The sequence below is a fragment of the Microcebus murinus genome, chromosome 5 (assembly GCF_040939455.1).
Source record: "Microcebus murinus isolate Inina chromosome 5, M.murinus_Inina_mat1.0, whole genome shotgun sequence".
Taxonomy (NCBI): Eukaryota; Metazoa; Chordata; class Mammalia; order Primates; family Cheirogaleidae; genus Microcebus; species Microcebus murinus.
The window spans coordinates 113,894,671-113,916,729 of NC_134108.1; the positions used below are offsets into that span (position 1 = coordinate 113,894,671).

The 22,059-nt window shown below is 62.5% G+C and overlaps 6 pseudogenes; all 6 read left to right on the forward strand.

Annotated features, from left to right (window-relative positions):
* Window positions 1-178: 178 nt before the first annotated feature.
* LOC142871106 (uncharacterized) lies at window positions 179-297 on the forward strand (annotated as a pseudogene).
* A 3,890-nt stretch (window positions 298-4,187) lies between these two features.
* On the forward strand, window positions 4,188-4,306 carry LOC142871107 (uncharacterized; annotated as a pseudogene).
* Window positions 4,307-8,193: 3,887 nt separating this feature from the next.
* Window positions 8,194-8,312, forward strand: LOC142871108 (uncharacterized; annotated as a pseudogene).
* Window positions 8,313-12,202: 3,890 nt separating this feature from the next.
* On the forward strand, window positions 12,203-12,321 carry LOC142871109 (uncharacterized; annotated as a pseudogene).
* Window positions 12,322-16,208: 3,887 nt separating this feature from the next.
* LOC142871110 (uncharacterized) lies at window positions 16,209-16,327 on the forward strand (annotated as a pseudogene).
* A 3,886-nt stretch (window positions 16,328-20,213) lies between these two features.
* Window positions 20,214-20,332, forward strand: LOC142871111 (uncharacterized; annotated as a pseudogene).
* The last annotated feature ends 1,727 nt before the right edge of the window (window positions 20,333-22,059 follow it).

The following is a 22,059-nucleotide window of genomic DNA, read 5'->3' on the forward strand; positions in this document are numbered from 1 at the left end:
CCGGCCCGCCGCTCCCTGCCCGCCCCGCCTGTCACCCCGTCCCTCGTCCCTCGGAGCCCACGGGACCCGGCCGGCGAACTCAACAGGCCCGGCCCGGCGCGGGGCCTGGGGCGGGAGGAGGCGGCGGGGAAGCGCAGAGAGGCTCGGCTTCTTGAGCGGGGCAGGGGCGCCCTCCGCCGTCCACGACCACACCACCCCGAACGCGCCCGATCCCGTCTGGTCTCGGAAGCTAAGCAGGGTCGGGCCTGGTTAGAACTTGGATGGGAGACCGCCCGGGAATACCGGGTGCCATAGGCTTCTTCTTCTTTTTTTTTTTTTTTTGCCTCTGGTTCTGTGGCGTTTCTGGGAGTGCGGGGGCGGCCCGGGGTGGGGGTGACCCCCACCCTCAGCGCCCGCCGCGGTGCCTGGCGCCCCAGCCCGCACCGTGGGGCCTCCTCTTGTCCCGAGCCGTGACACCGCCGCCACGCGGCAGCATGCGTGGCTTCTGGACAGTCAGGTCTCAGACCAAAGGTCTGCTCTGTGGGAGCCGACACGCCGGAGGAAACCTTGAGAGTCTGAGAGGGGAGGGAGTTCCAGAAGAAGGCCTGGATGTCATTTTGAGGGAGTATGTGACCAGAACTCGTCCCGTTGCTTTTGGGGTTCTATGGGCTACACGTAGGAATCTTTGGTGGTGGCACCTGATGTTCGGGGATCCGGAGTCACACCCAGACCTGCTCCACAGGCCTCCTTTTACTTTTCTCTACGGATTCATTTTTTTTTTTTTTTTTTTGAGACAGAGTCTCGGTTTGTTGCCCAGGCTAGACTGAGTGCCGTGGCGTCAGCCTAGCTCACAGCAACTTCAAACTCCTGGGCTCGAGTGATCCTTCTGCCTCAGCCTCCAGGGTAGCTGGGACTGCAGGCATGCGCCACCATGCCCCGCTAATTTTTTATATATATATCAGTTGGCCAATTAATTTCTTTCTATTTATAGTAGAGACGGGGTCTCGCTCTTGCTCAGGCTGGTTTTGAACTCCTGACCTTGAGCAATCCGCCCGCCTCGGCCTCCCAAGAGCTAGGATTACAGGCGTGAGCCACAGCGCCCGGCCGGATTCATTATTTTTAAAAAGTGTCTCTTATCTCTATTATTGCATTTTCTTTTCTCTCTCTTTTCAAGCAGATGATGGGAGTCCAAGTTTTAAGGTGACATGTGTTGCCCGTGCCCCCCTCCCCCCCCGTGTTCTTATTCATTTACCTCTCATGTTGCTCCAGCATATTGTGGGGGCACCAATGTTAAGGTCGGGTGCGTTGCCCTCTCCCAGCCTCCCCCCTCGGGTCAGAGCTTCAAGTGCGCCCATCCCCCAGTCGGTGCGCACCCACCCCATTCCTAATGGATGTGTACGCCCATCCCCTCCCCCCACCCGCCCGACACCCACCCGAAGAAGGTGATTCCTCTGTGTCCACTTAGGTGTCCATCGGTTCGTACCCATTTGCTGGTGAGCGCGAGCACGTGGTGCTCGTGTGTCCATTCTTGGGATACTTGGCTTACTGGAACGGGTTCCAGCTCTGGCCAGGAGAACCACGAGAGGTGCCCCCTCACCGCTGCTCCTCATAGCCGAATAGCACTCCGTGGTGTCCACGCGCCACATTTTATTTACCCACTCGTGGGTCGATGGGCACTCGGGTGGCTTCCAGGTCTTTGCGATTGTGACTTGTGCCCTGACTCTAACCCTAACCCTTACCCAGCCCGTCTCCTCCACGGCCCCTGCCTGACTGACTCCTTCCCGCCCGGCCTGTCACCTGTCACCGTCCTCTGCCCCTGCCTGACACGCTCCTCCCCGCCCGGGCCGTCACCTGTCACCGTCCTCTGCCCCTGCCTGACACGCTCCTCCCCGCCCGGGCCGTCACCGTCCTCGGCCCCTGCCTGACGGGGCTCCTCCGTCGCCTGGGCCTTCCAAGGGCTTGGTGTGGACGCTGGTTCCAGGACGCCCTCCCAGGAACCCGGTAGCAGGGCGGCCGCAGCGTCTCGCGCAACCCAACCGTCCGCCGGCTGGCCGCCGTGGCTAAGTGGCCTGCGGGGGACGTGCTCCCGCTGTGCCGTGGGGGCCCAGCCTGGTGTCTTCTCTGAGGCCCCGCGGCTGCCGCTCCCCGCAAGGGGATAGCCGCGGAGGTGGGGACCGCCTCCTCATGGGGACGTACACCCAGCTCTCCACGTCGGATTCCGGGGCTCTCTGTCCTGCCAGAAGGCCCAGCTGGCCTGCGGGTCCTTAGAGTGGCAAAAACATCCGAAAACTGAGATGGAGGGTCCGGTGGGTGTCTGCACTTTTGTGCTGGGCACCCCAGGGAGGCCCGGGGGCTGGCTGGACAATGCGGTCTGCTGGGCTGGGGGGGGTTTGGAGGAGCAACTGATGCCCTTTGCACTTTGGGTAGCAAGTGTCTGAGGTGTCTCTGGGCCCTGTGCCATGTGGGGGCGGGGGCGGGGGCGGGGTGGGAGGAGGAGGAGATGGAGGAGGAGGAGGAGGAGGAGGAGGAGGAGGTGGGAAGGGCCGTGGCCTGCAGTCGTGTTCCCCGGGGTGGCACAGCATGTGGCTTCTTCCACAGGCTGCTTGGCCTGGGCTCCCTGCACCTGGGCCTTTGGAGGACTGGCCCTGTGCTTGCCAACACTTCCTGCAGGGACCCAGAGCTGGGAGGTTGCATCTCTCAGCCCTGGGTCGGGCAGAGCCCCAGCGGGCCATGCCCACAACCTCTCTCAGCACGGGTCCCCCAGAAGGCTCCTTTGGGACCAGGATTCTCTTGCGGGTGACTCTTTAAGGTCTGGCCCCTGGATGGAGGGGCACCAGGAGTAGAGGAGCAGGAAGGGGAAGGGGGTGGCCATGCGAGGGGACACTTTCAGGCCAAGTCCCAGCTTCAGCCTGATCCTCCTGGGAACCCCGGGGTGGACATCACACCTCCTGGTTGCCCCGCTCTGAGACAAGGAGCCGGGCTTCGCATTCCCACAGCAGCCAGTCGTGGGCTGAGGACACCTGGGGCGTTGGGAACTCCCTGGCTTCTCCTTGGATTAACATCTGGAGCTGCTTGTGAATTGTGCCGCCACACACACCCGAGTGCAGGTGTCTTCTGCACAGACTGCGGGCCTCGCTCTTCTGAATGCCGCTAGCTCGCCACCCACCCACGGGAGAACCTGGTCAGGGTACTTTCTCTCGGGGGCAGACTCTCATCCGGGCGGGGGGCTACCGGTGTCTCTGTTTGCTCCTTTCTTTCTTCCATTTCGGAAAAGGCTTCCTTACTGGGTGTGGAAATCTCCTATGCCTTTCCTCGCCTATTCTGTCAGCTCTAAAATTCTCTTTCGGTTGCCACCCTCACAGATGGATTAGGAAACTCTTTGCGGTGCACTCATTAGTGAAATGACCTCAATGACGCTGGAATCCAATATCTAATCGCCGATTTTTAGCGAGTCCACACGCCAGGGTGGTTGGGGTCCAATGCAGCCCCGGCCAGGCCCAGGCCCCTTGGACTGGGCCACAGGAGGACACAGAGGAGGGTCCCGGCCCCCACGGTAGCGGTGCGGGCAGTTCTCCAAGGGCTTGGGTGTTTTCCAGAGGGAGGAGATGGAGGGGACTGATTTCTTCAGCGCCCCACAAACCACGCCACCCCACCCCACCCATGGGACACATCCCCAGAGAGAGAGACGCCCCATACACTGGCTCCCCTCCCCCGTGCGCTGTGCCCCAGCCCTGGCCCGGGGGAATAGGCGGCCGCGGGCCACAGGGTGGGGGGCACAGCTGAAAGGGGTTGTGGGGGAGGGCGGCCCCTGGCTGGGGTCAAAGGGCGAGTGCCCCCGCCCGTGCGCAGTCAGCGGCCCCGGAGGCGCGCTGGGGGTGGGGGGCGGGGAGGTGAAGGAGGCCAGGCGAGGAGAGGAGGGGGGCTGGAAGGTCTCCACCTTGGCGGGTCCAGCCGTGGAGGCGCATCTTGTGTGAGTGTGAGTGAGTGAGTGAGTGTGAGTGTGAGTGTGTGTGTATAGAGAGACAGCCCCCAACCCCGGCCCGCCGCTCCCTGCCCGCCCCGCCTGTCACCCCGTCCCTCGGAGCCCACGGGACCCGGCCGGCGAACTCAACAGGCCCGGCCCGGCGCGGGGCCTGTGGCGGGAGGAGGCGGCGGGGAAGCGCGCAGAGAGGCTCGGCTTCTTGAGCGGGGCAGGGGCGCCCTCCGCCGTCCACGACCACACCACCCCGAACGCGCCCGATCCCGTCTGGTCTCGGAAGCTAAGCAGGGTCGGGCCTGGTTAGAACTTGGATGGGAGACCGCCCGGGAATACCGGGTGCCATAGGCTTCTTCTTCTTTTTTTTTTTTTTTTTGCCTCTGGTTCTGTGGCGTTTCTGGGAGTGCGGGGGCGGCCCGGGGTGGGGGTGACCCCCACCCTCAGCGCCCGCCGCGGTGCCTGGCGCCCCAGCCCGCACCGTGGGGCCTCCTCTTGTCCCGAGCCGTGACACCGCCGCCACGCGGCAGCATGCGTGGCTTCTGGACAGTCAGGTCTCAGACCAAAGGTCTGCTCTGTGGGAGCCGACACGCCGGAGGAAACCTTGAGAGTCTGAGAGGGGAGGGAGTTCCAGAAGAAGGCCTGGATGTCATTTTGAGGGAGTATGTGACCAGAACTCGTCCCGTTGCTTTTGGGGTTCTATGGGCTACACGTAGGAATCTTTGGTGGTGGCACCTGATGTTCGGGGATCCGGAGTCACACCCAGACCTGCTCCACAGGCCTCCTTTTACTTTTCTCTACGGATTCATTTTTTTTTTTTTTTTTTTGAGACAGAGTCTCGGTTTGTTGCCCAGGCTAGACTGAGTGCCGTGGCGTCAGCCTAGCTCACAGCAACTTCAAACTCCTGGGCTCGAGTGATCCTTCTGCCTCAGCCTCCAGGGTAGCTGGGACTGCAGGCATGCGCCACCATGCCCCGCTAATTTTTTATATATATATCAGTTGGCCAATTAATTTCTTTCTATTTATAGTAGAGACGGGGTCTCGCTCTTGCTCAGGCTGGTTTTGAACTCCTGACCTTGAGCAATCCGCCCGCCTCGGCCTCCCAAGAGCTAGGATTACAGGCGTGAGCCACAGCGCCCGGCCGGATTCATTATTTTTAAAAAGTGTCTCTTATCTCTATTATTGCATTTTCTTTTCTCTCTCTTTTCAAGCAGATGATGGGAGTCCAAGTTTTAAGGTGACATGTGTTGCCCGTGCCCCCCTCCCCCCCCGTGTTCTTATTCATTTACCTCTCATGTTGCTCCAGCATATTGTGGGGGCACCAATGTTAAGGTCGGGTGCGTTGCCCTCTCCCAGCCTCCCCCCTCGGGTCAGAGCTTCAAGTGCGCCCATCCCCCAGTCGGTGCGCACCCACCCCATTCCTAATGGATGTGTATGCCCATCCCCTCCCCCCACCCGCCCGACACCCACCCGAAGAAGGTGATTCCTCTGTGTCCACTTAGGTGTCCATCGGTTCGTACCCATTTGCTGGTGAGCGCGAGCACGTGGTGCTCGTGTGTCCATTCTTGGGATACTTGGCTTACTGGAACGGGTTCCAGCTCTGGCCAGGAGAACCACGAGAGGTGCCCCCTCACCGCTGCTCCTCATAGCCGAATAGCACTCCGTGGTGTCCACGCGCCACATTTTATTTACCCACTCGTGGGTCGATGGGCACTCGGGTGGCTTCCAGGTCTTTGCGATTGTGACTTGTGCCCTGACTCTACCCCTAACCCTTACCCAGCCCGTCTCCTCCACGGCCCCTGCCTGACTGACTCCTTCCCGCCCGGCCTGTCACCTGTCACCGTCCTCTGCCCCTGCCTGACACGCTCCTCCCCGCCCGGGCCGTCACCTGTCACCGTCCTCTGCCCCTGCCTGACACGCTCCTCCCCGCCCGGGCCGTCACCGTCCTCGGCCCCTGCCTGACGGGGCTCCTCCGTCGCCTGGGCCTTCCAAGGGCTTGGTGTGGACGCTGGTTCCAGGACGCCCTCCCAGGAACCCGGTAGCAGGGCGGCCGCAGCGTCTCGCGCAACCCAACCGTCCGCCGGCTGGCCGCCGTGGCTAAGTGGCCTGCGGGGGACGTGCTCCCGCTGTGCCGTGGGGGCCCAGCCTGGTGTCTTCTCTGAGGCCCCGCGGCTGCCGCTCCCCGCAAGGGGATAGCCGCGGAGGTGGGGACCGCCTCCTCATGGGGACGTACACCCAGCTCTCCACGTCGGATTCCGGGGCTCTCTGTCCTGCCAGAAGGCCCAGCTGGCCTGCGGGTCCTTAGAGTGGCAAAAACATCCGAAAACTGAGATGGAGGGTCCGGTGGGTGTCTGCACTTTTGTGCTGGGCACCCCAGGGAGGCCCGGGGGCTGGCTGGACAATGCGGTCTGCTGGGCTGGGGGGGGTTTGGAGGAGCAACTGATGCCCTTTGCACTTTGGGTAGCAAGTGTCTGAGGTGTCTCTGGGCCCTGTGCCATGTGGGGGCGGGGGCGGGGGCGGGGTGGGAGGAGGAGGAGGAGGAGGAGGAGGAGGAGGAGGAGGTGGGAAGGGCCATGGCCTGCAGTCGTGTTCCCCGGGGTGGCACAGCATGTGGCTTCTTCCACAGGCTGCTTGGCCTGGGCTCCCTGCACCTGGGCCTTTGGAGGACTGGCCCTGTGCTTGCCAACACTTCCTGCAGGGACCCAGAGCTGGGAGGTTGCATCTCTCAGCCCTGGGTCGGGCAGAGCCCCAGCGGGCCATGCCCACAACCTCTCTCAGCAGGGGTCCCCCAGAAGGCTCCTTTGGGACCAGGATTCTCTTGCGGGTGACTCTTTAAGGTCTGGCCCCTGGATGGAGGGGCACCAGGAGTAGAGGAGCAGGAAGGGGAAGGGGGTGGCCATGCGAGGGGACACTTTCAGGCCAAGTCCCAGCTTCAGCCTGATCCTCCTGGGAACCCCGGGGTGGACATCACACCTCCTGGTTGCCCCGCTCTGAGACAAGGAGCCGGGCTTCGCATTCCCACAGCAGCCAGTCGTGGGCTGAGGACACCTGGGGCGTTGGGAACTCCCTGGCTTCTCCTTGGATTAACATCTGGAGCTGCTTGTGAATTGTGCCGCCACACACACCCGAGTGCAGGTGTCTTCTGCACAGACTGCGGGCCTCGCTCTTCTGAATGCCGCTAGCTCGCCACCCACCCACGGGAGAACCTGGTCAGGGTACTTTCTCTCGGGGGCAGACTCTCATCCGGGCGGGGGGCTACCGGTGTCTCTGTTTGCTCCTTTCTTTCTTCCATTTCGGAAAAGGCTTCCTTACTGGGTGTGGAAATCTCCTATGCCTTTCCTCGCCTATTCTGTCAGCTCTAAAATTCTCTTTCGGTTGCCACCCTCACAGATGGATTAGGAAACTCTTTGCGGTGCACTCATTAGTGAAATGACCTCAATGACGCTGGAATCCAATATCTAATCGCCGATTTTTAGCGAGTCCACACGCCAGGGTGGTTGGGGTCCAATGCAGCCCCGGCCAGGCCCAGGCCCCTTGGACTGGGCCACAGGAGGACACAGAGGAGGGTCCCGGCCCCCACGGTAGCGGTGCGGGCAGTTCTCCAAGGGCTTGGGTGTTTTCCAGAGGGAGGAGATGGAGGGGACTGATTTCTTCAGCGCCCCACAAACCACGCCACCCCACCCCACCCATGGGACACATCCCCAGAGAGAGAGACGCCCCATACACTGGCTCCCCTCCCCCGTGCGCTGTGCCCCAGCCCTGGCCCGGGGGAATAGGCGGCCGCGGGCCACAGGGTGGGGGGCACAGCTGAAAGGGGTTGTGGGGGAGGGCGGCCCCTGGCTGGGGTCAAAGGGCGAGCGCCCCCGCCCGTGCGCAGTCAGCGGCCCCGGAGGCGCGCTGGGGGTGGGGGGCGGGGAGGTGAAGGAGGCCAGGCGAGGAGAGGAGGGGGGCTGGAAGGTCTCCACCTTGGCGGGTCCAGCCGTGGAGGCGCATCTTGTGTGAGTGTGAGTGAGTGAGTGAGTGTGAGTGTGAGTGTGTGTGTATAGAGAGACAGCCCCCAACCCCGGCCCGCCGCTCCCTGCCCGCCCCGCCTGTCACCCCGTCCCTCGTCCCTCGGAGCCCACGGGACCCGGCCGGCGAACTCAACAGGCCCGGCCCGGCGCGGGGCCTGGGGCGGGAGGAGGCGGCGGGGAAGCGCAGAGAGGCTCGGCTTCTTGAGCGGGGCAGGGGCGCCCTCCGCCGTCCACGACCACACCACCCCGAACGCGCCCGATCCCGTCTGGTCTCGGAAGCTAAGCAGGGTCGGGCCTGGTTAGAACTTGGATGGGAGACCGCCCGGGAATACCGGGTGCCATAGGCTTCTTCTTCTTTTTTTTTTTTTTTTGCCTCTGGTTCTGTGGCGTTTCTGGGAGTGCGGGGGCGGCCCGGGGTGGGGGTGACCCCCACCCTCAGCGCCCGCCGCGGTGCCTGGCGCCCCAGCCCGCACCGTGGGGCCTCCTCTTGTCCCGAGCCGTGACACCGCCGCCACGCGGCAGCATGCGTGGCTTCTGGACAGTCAGGTCTCAGACCAAAGGTCTGCTCTGTGGGAGCCGACACGCCGGAGGAAACCTTGAGAGTCTGAGAGGGGAGGGAGTTCCAGAAGAAGGCCTGGATGTCATTTTGAGGGAGTATGTGACCAGAACTCGTCCCGTTGCTTTTGGGGTTCTATGGGCTACACGTAGGAATCTTTGGTGGTGGCACCTGATGTTCGGGGATCCGGAGTCACACCCAGACCTGCTCCACAGGCCTCCTTTTACTTTTCTCTACGGATTCATTTTTTTTTTTTTTTTTTTGAGACAGAGTCTCGGTTTGTTGCCCAGGCTAGACTGAGTGCCGTGGCGTCAGCCTAGCTCACAGCAACTTCAAACTCCTGGGCTCGAGTGATCCTTCTGCCTCAGCCTCCAGGGTAGCTGGGACTGCAGGCATGCGCCACCATGCCCCGCTAATTTTTTATATATATATCAGTTGGCCAATTAATTTCTTTCTATTTATAGTAGAGACGGGGTCTCGCTCTTGCTCAGGCTGGTTTTGAACTCCTGACCTTGAGCAATCCGCCCGCCTCGGCCTCCCAAGAGCTAGGATTACAGGCGTGAGCCACAGCGCCCGGCCGGATTCATTATTTTTAAAAAGTGTCTCTTATCTCTATTATTGCATTTTCTTTTCTCTCTCTTTTCAAGCAGATGATGGGAGTCCAAGTTTTAAGGTGACATGTGTTGCCCGTGCCCCCCTCCCCCCCCGTGTTCTTATTCATTTACCTCTCATGTTGCTCCAGCATATTGTGGGGGCACCAATGTTAAGGTCGGGTGCGTTGCCCTCTCCCAGCCTCCCCCCTCGGGTCAGAGCTTCAAGTGCGCCCATCCCCCAGTCGGTGCGCACCCACCCCATTCCTAATGGATGTGTACGCCCATCCCCTCCCCCCACCCGCCCGACACCCACCCGAAGAAGGTGATTCCTCTGTGTCCACTTAGGTGTCCATCGGTTCGTACCCATTTGCTGGTGAGCGCGAGCACGTGGTGCTCGTGTGTCCATTCTTGGGATACTTGGCTTACTGGAACGGGTTCCAGCTCTGGCCAGGAGAACCACGAGAGGTGCCCCCTCACCGCTGCTCCTCATAGCCGAATAGCACTCCGTGGTGTCCACGCGCCACATTTTATTTACCCACTCGTGGGTCGATGGGCACTCGGGTGGCTTCCAGGTCTTTGCGATTGTGACTTGTGCCCTGACTCTAACCCTAACCCTTACCCAGCCCGTCTCCTCCACGGCCCCTGCCTGACTGACTCCTTCCCGCCCGGCCTGTCACCTGTCACCGTCCTCTGCCCCTGCCTGACACGCTCCTCCCCGCCCGGGCCGTCACCTGTCACCGTCCTCTGCCCCTGCCTGACACGCTCCTCCCCGCCCGGGCCGTCACCGTCCTCGGCCCCTGCCTGACGGGGCTCCTCCGTCGCCTGGGCCTTCCAAGGGCTTGGTGTGGACGCTGGTTCCAGGACGCCCTCCCAGGAACCCGGTAGCAGGGCGGCCGCAGCGTCTCGCGCAACCCAACCGTCCGCCGGCTGGCCGCCGTGGCTAAGTGGCCTGCGGGGGACGTGCTCCCGCTGTGCCGTGGGGGCCCAGCCTGGTGTCTTCTCTGAGGCCCCGCGGCTGCCGCTCCCCGCAAGGGGATAGCCGCGGAGGTGGGGACCGCCTCCTCATGGGGACGTACACCCAGCTCTCCACGTCGGATTCCGGGGCTCTCTGTCCTGCCAGAAGGCCCAGCTGGCCTGCGGGTCCTTAGAGTGGCAAAAACATCCGAAAACTGAGATGGAGGGTCCGGTGGGTGTCTGCACTTTTGTGCTGGGCACCCCAGGGAGGCCCGGGGGCTGGCTGGACAATGCGGTCTGCTGGGCTGGGGGGGGTTTGGAGGAGCAACTGATGCCCTTTGCACTTTGGGTAGCAAGTGTCTGAGGTGTCTCTGGGCCCTGTGCCATGTGGGGGCGGGGGCGGGGGCGGGGTGGGAGGAGGAGGAGATGGAGGAGGAGGAGGAGGAGGAGGAGGAGGAGGTGGGAAGGGCCGTGGCCTGCAGTCGTGTTCCCCGGGGTGGCACAGCATGTGGCTTCTTCCACAGGCTGCTTGGCCTGGGCTCCCTGCACCTGGGCCTTTGGAGGACTGGCCCTGTGCTTGCCAACACTTCCTGCAGGGACCCAGAGCTGGGAGGTTGCATCTCTCAGCCCTGGGTCGGGCAGAGCCCCAGCGGGCCATGCCCACAACCTCTCTCAGCACGGGTCCCCCAGAAGGCTCCTTTGGGACCAGGATTCTCTTGCGGGTGACTCTTTAAGGTCTGGCCCCTGGATGGAGGGGCACCAGGAGTAGAGGAGCAGGAAGGGGAAGGGGGTGGCCATGCGAGGGGACACTTTCAGGCCAAGTCCCAGCTTCAGCCTGATCCTCCTGGGAACCCCGGGGTGGACATCACACCTCCTGGTTGCCCCGCTCTGAGACAAGGAGCCGGGCTTCGCATTCCCACAGCAGCCAGTCGTGGGCTGAGGACACCTGGGGCGTTGGGAACTCCCTGGCTTCTCCTTGGATTAACATCTGGAGCTGCTTGTGAATTGTGCCGCCACACACACCCGAGTGCAGGTGTCTTCTGCACAGACTGCGGGCCTCGCTCTTCTGAATGCCGCTAGCTCGCCACCCACCCACGGGAGAACCTGGTCAGGGTACTTTCTCTCGGGGGCAGACTCTCATCCGGGCGGGGGGCTACCGGTGTCTCTGTTTGCTCCTTTCTTTCTTCCATTTCGGAAAAGGCTTCCTTACTGGGTGTGGAAATCTCCTATGCCTTTCCTCGCCTATTCTGTCAGCTCTAAAATTCTCTTTCGGTTGCCACCCTCACAGATGGATTAGGAAACTCTTTGCGGTGCACTCATTAGTGAAATGACCTCAATGACGCTGGAATCCAATATCTAATCGCCGATTTTTAGCGAGTCCACACGCCAGGGTGGTTGGGGTCCAATGCAGCCCCGGCCAGGCCCAGGCCCCTTGGACTGGGCCACAGGAGGACACAGAGGAGGGTCCCGGCCCCCACGGTAGCGGTGCGGGCAGTTCTCCAAGGGCTTGGGTGTTTTCCAGAGGGAGGAGATGGAGGGGACTGATTTCTTCAGCGCCCCACAAACCACGCCACCCCACCCCACCCATGGGACACATCCCCAGAGAGAGAGACGCCCCATACACTGGCTCCCCTCCCCCGTGCGCTGTGCCCCAGCCCTGGCCCGGGGGAATAGGCGGCCGCGGGCCACAGGGTGGGGGGCACAGCTGAAAGGGGTTGTGGGGGAGGGCGGCCCCTGGCTGGGGTCAAAGGGCGAGTGCCCCCGCCCGTGCGCAGTCAGCGGCCCCGGAGGCGCGCTGGGGGTGGGGGGCGGGGAGGTGAAGGAGGCCAGGCGAGGAGAGGAGGGGGGCTGGAAGGTCTCCACCTTGGCGGGTCCAGCCGTGGAGGCGCATCTTGTGTGAGTGTGAGTGAGTGAGTGAGTGTGAGTGTGAGTGTGTGTGTATAGAGAGACAGCCCCCAACCCCGGCCCGCCGCTCCCTGCCCGCCCCGCCTGTCACCCCGTCCCTCGGAGCCCACGGGACCCGGCCGGCGAACTCAACAGGCCCGGCCCGGCGCGGGGCCTGTGGCGGGAGGAGGCGGCGGGGAAGCGCGCAGAGAGGCTCGGCTTCTTGAGCGGGGCAGGGGCGCCCTCCGCCGTCCACGACCACACCACCCCGAACGCGCCCGATCCCGTCTGGTCTCGGAAGCTAAGCAGGGTCGGGCCTGGTTAGAACTTGGATGGGAGACCGCCCGGGAATACCGGGTGCCATAGGCTTCTTCTTCTTTTTTTTTTTTTTTTTGCCTCTGGTTCTGTGGCGTTTCTGGGAGTGCGGGGGCGGCCCGGGGTGGGGGTGACCCCCACCCTCAGCGCCCGCCGCGGTGCCTGGCGCCCCAGCCCGCACCGTGGGGCCTCCTCTTGTCCCGAGCCGTGACACCGCCGCCACGCGGCAGCATGCGTGGCTTCTGGACAGTCAGGTCTCAGACCAAAGGTCTGCTCTGTGGGAGCCGACACGCCGGAGGAAACCTTGAGAGTCTGAGAGGGGAGGGAGTTCCAGAAGAAGGCCTGGATGTCATTTTGAGGGAGTATGTGACCAGAACTCGTCCCGTTGCTTTTGGGGTTCTATGGGCTACACGTAGGAATCTTTGGTGGTGGCACCTGATGTTCGGGGATCCGGAGTCACACCCAGACCTGCTCCACAGGCCTCCTTTTACTTTTCTCTACGGATTCATTTTTTTTTTTTTTTTTTTGAGACAGAGTCTCGGTTTGTTGCCCAGGCTAGACTGAGTGCCGTGGCGTCAGCCTAGCTCACAGCAACTTCAAACTCCTGGGCTCGAGTGATCCTTCTGCCTCAGCCTCCAGGGTAGCTGGGACTGCAGGCATGCGCCACCATGCCCCGCTAATTTTTTATATATATATCAGTTGGCCAATTAATTTCTTTCTATTTATAGTAGAGACGGGGTCTCGCTCTTGCTCAGGCTGGTTTTGAACTCCTGACCTTGAGCAATCCGCCCGCCTCGGCCTCCCAAGAGCTAGGATTACAGGCGTGAGCCACAGCGCCCGGCCGGATTCATTATTTTTAAAAAGTGTCTCTTATCTCTATTATTGCATTTTCTTTTCTCTCTCTTTTCAAGCAGATGATGGGAGTCCAAGTTTTAAGGTGACATGTGTTGCCCGTGCCCCCCTCCCCCCCCGTGTTCTTATTCATTTACCTCTCATGTTGCTCCAGCATATTGTGGGGGCACCAATGTTAAGGTCGGGTGCGTTGCCCTCTCCCAGCCTCCCCCCTCGGGTCAGAGCTTCAAGTGCGCCCATCCCCCAGTCGGTGCGCACCCACCCCATTCCTAATGGATGTGTATGCCCATCCCCTCCCCCCACCCGCCCGACACCCACCCGAAGAAGGTGATTCCTCTGTGTCCACTTAGGTGTCCATCGGTTCGTACCCATTTGCTGGTGAGCGCGAGCACGTGGTGCTCGTGTGTCCATTCTTGGGATACTTGGCTTACTGGAACGGGTTCCAGCTCTGGCCAGGAGAACCACGAGAGGTGCCCCCTCACCGCTGCTCCTCATAGCCGAATAGCACTCCGTGGTGTCCACGCGCCACATTTTATTTACCCACTCGTGGGTCGATGGGCACTCGGGTGGCTTCCAGGTCTTTGCGATTGTGACTTGTGCCCTGACTCTACCCCTAACCCTTACCCAGCCCGTCTCCTCCACGGCCCCTGCCTGACTGACTCCTTCCCGCCCGGCCTGTCACCTGTCACCGTCCTCTGCCCCTGCCTGACACGCTCCTCCCCGCCCGGGCCGTCACCTGTCACCGTCCTCTGCCCCTGCCTGACACGCTCCTCCCCGCCCGGGCCGTCACCGTCCTCGGCCCCTGCCTGACGGGGCTCCTCCGTCGCCTGGGCCTTCCAAGGGCTTGGTGTGGACGCTGGTTCCAGGACGCCCTCCCAGGAACCCGGTAGCAGGGCGGCCGCAGCGTCTCGCGCAACCCAACCGTCCGCCGGCTGGCCGCCGTGGCTAAGTGGCCTGCGGGGGACGTGCTCCCGCTGTGCCGTGGGGGCCCAGCCTGGTGTCTTCTCTGAGGCCCCGCGGCTGCCGCTCCCCGCAAGGGGATAGCCGCGGAGGTGGGGACCGCCTCCTCATGGGGACGTACACCCAGCTCTCCACGTCGGATTCCGGGGCTCTCTGTCCTGCCAGAAGGCCCAGCTGGCCTGCGGGTCCTTAGAGTGGCAAAAACATCCGAAAACTGAGATGGAGGGTCCGGTGGGTGTCTGCACTTTTGTGCTGGGCACCCCAGGGAGGCCCGGGGGCTGGCTGGACAATGCGGTCTGCTGGGCTGGGGGGGGTTTGGAGGAGCAACTGATGCCCTTTGCACTTTGGGTAGCAAGTGTCTGAGGTGTCTCTGGGCCCTGTGCCATGTGGGGGCGGGGGCGGGGGCGGGGTGGGAGGAGGAGGAGGAGGAGGAGGAGGAGGAGGAGGAGGTGGGAAGGGCCATGGCCTGCAGTCGTGTTCCCCGGGGTGGCACAGCATGTGGCTTCTTCCACAGGCTGCTTGGCCTGGGCTCCCTGCACCTGGGCCTTTGGAGGACTGGCCCTGTGCTTGCCAACACTTCCTGCAGGGACCCAGAGCTGGGAGGTTGCATCTCTCAGCCCTGGGTCGGGCAGAGCCCCAGCGGGCCATGCCCACAACCTCTCTCAGCAGGGGTCCCCCAGAAGGCTCCTTTGGGACCAGGATTCTCTTGCGGGTGACTCTTTAAGGTCTGGCCCCTGGATGGAGGGGCACCAGGAGTAGAGGAGCAGGAAGGGGAAGGGGGTGGCCATGCGAGGGGACACTTTCAGGCCAAGTCCCAGCTTCAGCCTGATCCTCCTGGGAACCCCGGGGTGGACATCACACCTCCTGGTTGCCCCGCTCTGAGACAAGGAGCCGGGCTTCGCATTCCCACAGCAGCCAGTCGTGGGCTGAGGACACCTGGGGCGTTGGGAACTCCCTGGCTTCTCCTTGGATTAACATCTGGAGCTGCTTGTGAATTGTGCCGCCACACACACCCGAGTGCAGGTGTCTTCTGCACAGACTGCGGGCCTCGCTCTTCTGAATGCCGCTAGCTCGCCACCCACCCACGGGAGAACCTGGTCAGGGTACTTTCTCTCGGGGGCAGACTCTCATCCGGGCGGGGGGCTACCGGTGTCTCTGTTTGCTCCTTTCTTTCTTCCATTTCGGAAAAGGCTTCCTTACTGGGTGTGGAAATCTCCTATGCCTTTCCTCGCCTATTCTGTCAGCTCTAAAATTCTCTTTCGGTTGCCACCCTCACAGATGGATTAGGAAACTCTTTGCGGTGCACTCATTAGTGAAATGACCTCAATGACGCTGGAATCCAATATCTAATCGCCGATTTTTAGCGAGTCCACACGCCAGGGTGGTTGGGGTCCAATGCAGCCCCGGCCAGGCCCAGGCCCCTTGGACTGGGCCACAGGAGGACACAGAGGAGGGTCCCGGCCCCCACGGTAGCGGTGCGGGCAGTTCTCCAAGGGCTTGGGTGTTTTCCAGAGGGAGGAGATGGAGGGGACTGATTTCTTCAGCGCCCCACAAACCACGCCACCCCACCCCACCCATGGGACACATCCCCAGAGAGAGAGACGCCCCATACACTGGCTCCCCTCCCCCGTGCGCTGTGCCCCAGCCCTGGCCCGGGGGAATAGGCGGCCGCGGGCCACAGGGTGGGGGGCACAGCTGAAAGGGGTTGTGGGGGAGGGCGGCCCCTGGCTGGGGTCAAAGGGCGAGCGCCCCCGCCCGTGCGCAGTCAGCGGCCCCGGAGGCGCGCTGGGGGTGGGGGGCGGGGAGGTGAAGGAGGCCAGGCGAGGAGAGGAGGGGGGCTGGAAGGTCTCCACCTTGGCGGGTCCAGCCGTGGAGGCGCATCTTGTGTGAGTGTGAGTGAGTGAGTGAGTGTGAGTGTGAGTGTGTGTGTATAGAGAGACAGCCCCCAACCCCGGCCCGCCGCTCCCTGCCCGCCCCGCCTGTCACCCCGTCCCTCGTCCCTCGGAGCCCACGGGACCCGGCCGGCGAACTCAACAGGCCCGGCCCGGCGCGGGGCCTGGGGCGGGAGGAGGCGGCGGGGAAGCGCAGAGAGGCTCGGCTTCTTGAGCGGGGCAGGGGCGCCCTCCGCCGTCCACGACCACACCACCCCGAACGCGCCCGATCCCGTCTGGTCTCGGAAGCTAAGCAGGGTCGGGCCTGGTTAGAACTTGGATGGGAGACCGCCCGGGAATACCGGGTGCCATAGGCTTCTTCTTCTTTTTTTTTTTTTTTTGCCTCTGGTTCTGTGGCGTTTCTGGGAGTGCGGGGGCGGCCCGGGGTGGGGGTGACCCCCACCCTCAGCGCCCGCCGCGGTGCCTGGCGCCCCAGCCCGCACCGTGGGGCCTCCTCTTGTCCCGAGCCGTGACACCGCCGCCACGCGGCAGCATGCGTGGCTTCTGGACAGTCAGGTCTCAGACCAAAGGTCTGCTCTGTGGGAGCCGACACGCCGGAGGAAACCTTGAGAGTCTGAGAGGGGAGGGAGTTCCAGAAGAAGGCCTGGATGTCATTTTGAGGGAGTATGTGACCAGAACTCGTCCCGTTGCTTTTGGGGTTCTATGGGCTACACGTAGGAATCTTTGGTGGTGGCACCTGATGTTCGGGGATCCGGAGTCACACCCAGACCTGCTCCACAGGCCTCCTTTTACTTTTCTCTACGGATTCATTTTTTTTTTTTTTTTTTTGAGACAGAGTCTCGGTTTGTTGCCCAGGCTAGACTGAGTGCCGTGGCGTCAGCCTAGCTCACAGCAACTTCAAACTCCTGGGCTCGAGTGATCCTTCTGCCTCAGCCTCCAGGGTAGCTGGGACTGCAGGCATGCGCCACCATGCCCCGCTAATTTTTTATATATATATCAGTTGGCCAATTAATTTCTTTCTATTTATAGTAGAGACGGGGTCTCGCTCTTGCTCAGGCTGGTTTTGAACTCCTGACCTTGAGCAATCCGCCCGCCTCGGCCTCCCAAGAGCTAGGATTACAGGCGTGAGCCACAGCGCCCGGCCGGATTCATTATTTTTAAAAAGTGTCTCTTATCTCTATTATTGCATTTTCTTTTCTCTCTCTTTTCAAGCAGATGATGGGAGTCCAAGTTTTAAGGTGACATGTGTTGCCCGTGCCCCCCTCCCCCCCCGTGTTCTTATTCATTTACCTCTCATGTTGCTCCAGCATATTGTGGGGGCACCAATGTTAAGGTCGGGTGCGTTGCCCTCTCCCAGCCTCCCCCCTCGGGTCAGAGCTTCAAGTGCGCCCATCCCCCAGTCGGTGCGCACCCACCCCATTCCTAATGGATGTGTATGCCCATCCCCTCCCCCCACCCGCCCGACACCCACCCGAAGAAGGTGATTCCTCTGTGTCCACTTAGGTGTCCATCGGTTCGTACCCATTTGCTGGTGAGCGCGAGCACGTGGTGCTCGTGTGTCCATTCTTGGGATACTTGGCTTACTGGAACGGGTTCCAGCTCTGGCCAGGAGAACCACGAGAGGTGCCCCCTCACCGCTGCTCCTCATAGCCGAATAGCACTCCGTGGTGTCCACGCGCCACATTTTATTTACCCACTCGTGGGTCGATGGGCACTCGGGTGGCTTCCAGGTCTTTGCGATTGTGACTTGTGCCCTGACTCTACCCCTAACCCTTACCCAGCCCGTCTCCTCCACGGCCCCTGCCTGACTGACTCCTTCCCGCCCGGCCTGTCACCTGTCACCGTCCTCTGCCCCTGCCTGACACGCTCCTCCCCGCCCGGGCCGTCACCTGTCACCGTCCTCTGCCCCTGCCTGACACGCTCCTCCCCGCCCGGGCCGTCACCGTCCTCGGCCCCTGCCTGACGGGGCTCCTCCGTCGCCTGGGCCTTCCAAGGGCTTGGTGTGGACGCTGGTTCCAGGACGCCCTCCCAGGAACCCGGTAGCAGGGCGGCCGCAGCGTCTCGCGCAACCCAACCGTCCGCCGGCTGGCCGCCGTGGCTAAGTGGCCTGCGGGGGACGTGCTCCCGCTGTGCCGTGGGGGCCCAGCCTGGTGTCTTCTCTGAGGCCCCGCGGCTGCCGCTCCCCGCAAGGGGATAGCCGCGGAGGTGGGGACCGCCTCCTCATGGGGACGTACACCCAGCTCTCCACGTCGGATTCCGGGGCTCTCTGTCCTGCCAGAAGGCCCAGCTGGCCTGCGGGTCCTTAGAGTGGCAAAAACATCCGAAAACTGAGATGGAGGGTCCGGTGGGTGTCTGCACTTTTGTGCTGGGCACCCCAGGGAGGCCCGGGGGCTGGCTGGACAATGCGGTCTGCTGGGCTGGGGGGGGTTTGGAGGAGCAACTGATGCCCTTTGCACTTTGGGTAGCAAGTGTCTGAGGTGTCTCTGGGCCCTGTGCCATGTGGGGGCGGGGGCGGGGGCGGGGTGGGAGGAGGAGGAGGAGGAGGAGGAGGAGGAGGAGGAGGTGGGAAGGGCCATGGCCTGCAGTCGTGTTCCCCGGGGTGGCACAGCATGTGGCTTCTTCCACAGGCTGCTTGGCCTGGGCTCCCTGCACCTGGGCCTTTGGAGGACTGGCCCTGTGCTTGCCAACACTTCCTGCAGGGACCCAGAGCTGGGAGGTTGCATCTCTCAGCCCTGGGTCGGGCAGAGCCCCAGCGGGCCATGCCCACAACCTCTCTCAGCAGGGGTCCCCCAGAAGGCTCCTTTGGGACCAGGATTCTCTTGCGGGTGACTCTTTAAGGTCTGGCCCCTGGATGGAGGGGCACCAGGAGTAGAGGAGCAGGAAGGGGAAGGGGGTGGCCATGCGAGGGGACACTTTCAGGCCAAGTCCCAGCTTCAGCCTGATCCTCCTGGGAACCCCGGGGTGGACATCACACCTCCTGGTTGCCCCGCTCTGAGACAAGGAGCCGGGCTTCGCATTCCCACAGCAGCCAGTCGTGGGCTGAGGACACCTGGGGCGTTGGGAACTCCCTGGCTTCTCCTTGGATTAACATCTGGAGCTGCTTGTGAATTGTGCCGCCACACACACCCGAGTGCAGGTGTCTTCTGCACAGACTGCGGGCCTCGCTCTTCTGAATGCCGCTAGCTCGCCACCCACCCACGGGAGAACCTGGTCAGGGTACTTTCTCTCGGGGGCAGACTCTCATCCGGGCGGGGGGCTACCGGTGTCTCTGTTTGCTCCTTTCTTTCTTCCATTTCGGAAAAGGCTTCCTTACTGGGTGTGGAAATCTCCTATGCCTTTCCTCGCCTATTCTGTCAGCTCTAAAATTCTCTTTCGGTTGCCACCCTCACAGATGGATTAGGAAACTCTTTGCGGTGCACTCATTAGTGAAATGACCTCAATGACGCTGGAATCCAATATCTAATCGCCGATTTTTAGCGAGTCCACACGCCAGGGTGGTTGGGGTCCAATGCAGCCCCGGCCAGGCCCAGGCCCCTTGGACTGGGCCACAGGAGGACACAGAGGAGGGTCCCGGCCCCCACGGTAGCGGTGCGGGCAGTTCTCCAAGGGCTTGGGTGTTTTCCAGAGGGAGGAGATGGAGGGGACTGATTTCTTCAGCGCCCCACAAACCACGCCACCCCACCCCACCCATGGGACACATCCCCAGAGAGAGAGACGCCCCATACACTGGCTCCCCTCCCCCGTGCGCTGTGCCCCAGCCCTGGCCCGGGGGAATAGGCGGCCGCGGGCCACAGGGTGGGGGGCACAGCTGAAAGGGGTTGTGGGGGAGGGCGGCCCCTGGCTGGGGTCAAAGGGCGAGCGCCCCCGCCCGTGCGCAGTCAGCGGCCCCGGAGGCGCGCTGGGGGTGGGGGGCGGGGAGGTGAAGGAGGCCAGGCGAGGAGAGGAGGGGGGCTGGAAGGTCTCCACCTTGGCGGGTCCAGCCGTGGAGGCGCATCTTGTGTGAGTGTGAGTGAGTGAGTGAGTGTGAGTGTGAGTGTGTGTGTATAGAGAGACAGCCCCCAACCCCGGCCCGCCGCTCCCTGCCCGCCCCGCCTGTCACCCCGTCCCTCGTCCCTCGGAGCCCACGGGACCCGGCCGGCGAACTCAACAGGCCCGGCCCGGCGCGGGGCCTGGGGCGGGAGGAGGCGGCGGGGAAGCGCAGAGAGGCTCGGCTTCTTGAGCGGGGCAGGGGCGCCCTCCGCCGTCCACGACCACACCACCCCGAACGCGCCCGATCCCGTCTGGTCTCGGAAGCTAAGCAGGGTCGGGCCTGGTTAGAACTTGGATGGGAGACCGCCCGGGAATACCGGGTGCCATAGGCTTCTTCTTCTTTTTTTTTTTTTTTTGCCTCTGGTTCTGTGGCGTTTCTGGGAGTGCGGGGGCGGCCCGGGGTGGGGGTGACCCCCACCCTCAGCGCCCGCCGCGGTGCCTGGCGCCCCAGCCCGCACCGTGGGGCCTCCTCTTGTCCCGAGCCGTGACACCGCCGCCACGCGGCAGCATGCGTGGCTTCTGGACAGTCAGGTCTCAGACCAAAGGTCTGCTCTGTGGGAGCCGACACGCCGGAGGAAACCTTGAGAGTCTGAGAGGGGAGGGAGTTCCAGAAGAAGGCCTGGATGTCATTTTGAGGGAGTATGTGACCAGAACTCGTCCCGTTGCTTTTGGGGTTCTATGGGCTACACGTAGGAATCTTTGGTGGTGGCACCTGATGTTCGGGGATCCGGAGTCACACCCAGACCTGCTCCACAGGCCTCCTTTTACTTTTCTCTACGGATTCATTTTTTTTTTTTTTTTTTTTGAGACAGAGTCTCGGTTTGTTGCCCAGGCTAGACTGAGTGCCGTGGCGTCAGCCTAGCTCACAGCAACTTCAAACTCCTGGGCTCGAGTGATCCTTCTGCCTCAGCCTCCAGGGTAGCTGGGACTGCAGGCATGCGCCACCATGCCCCGCTAATTTTTTATATATATATCAGTTGGCCAATTAATTTCTTTCTATTTATAGTAGAGACGGGGTCTCGCTCTTGCTCAGGCTGGTTTTGAACTCCTGACCTTGAGCAATCCGCCCGCCTCGGCCTCCCAAGAGCTAGGATTACAGGCGTGAGCCACAGCGCCCGGCCGGATTCATTATTTTTAAAAAGTGTCTCTTATCTCTATTATTGCATTTTCTTTTCTCTCTCTTTTCAAGCAGATGATGGGAGTCCAAGTTTTAAGGTGACATGTGTTGCCCGTGCCCCCCTCCCCCCCCGTGTTCTTATTCATTTACCTCTCATGTTGCTCCAGCATATTGTGGGGGCACCAATGTTAAGGTCGGGTGCGTTGCCCTCTCCCAGCCTCCCCCCTCGGGTCAGAGCTTCAAGTGCGCCCATCCCCCAGTCGGTGCGCACCCACCCCATTCCTAATGGATGTGTATGCCCATCCCCTCCCCCCACCCGCCCGACACCCACCCGAAGAAGGTGATTCCTCTGTGTCCACTTAGGTGTCCATCGGTTCGTACCCATTTGCTGGTGAGCGCGAGCACGTGGTGCTCGTGTGTCCATTCTTGGGATACTTGGCTTACTGGAACGGGTTCCAGCTCTGGCCAGGAGAACCACGAGAGGTGCCCCCTCACCGCTGCTCCTCATAGCCGAATAGCACTCCGTGGTGTCCACGCGCCACATTTTATTTACCCACTCGTGGGTCGATGGGCACTCGGGTGGCTTCCAGGTCTTTGCGATTGTGACTTGTGCCCTGACTCTACCCCTAACCCTTACCCAGCCCGTCTCCTCCACGGCCCCTGCCTGACTGACTCCTTCCCGCCCGGCCTGTCACCTGTCACCGTCCTCTGCCCCTGCCTGACACGCTCCTCCCCGCCCGGGCCGTCACCTGTCACCGTCCTCTGCCCCTGCCTGACACGCTCCTCCCCGCCCGGGCCGTCACCGTCCTCGGCCCCTGCCTGACGGGGCTCCTCCGTCGCCTGGGCCTTCCAAGGGCTTGGTGTGGACGCTGGTTCCAGGACGCCCTCCCAGGAACCCGGTAGCAGGGCGGCCGCAGCGTCTCGCGCAACCCAACCGTCCGC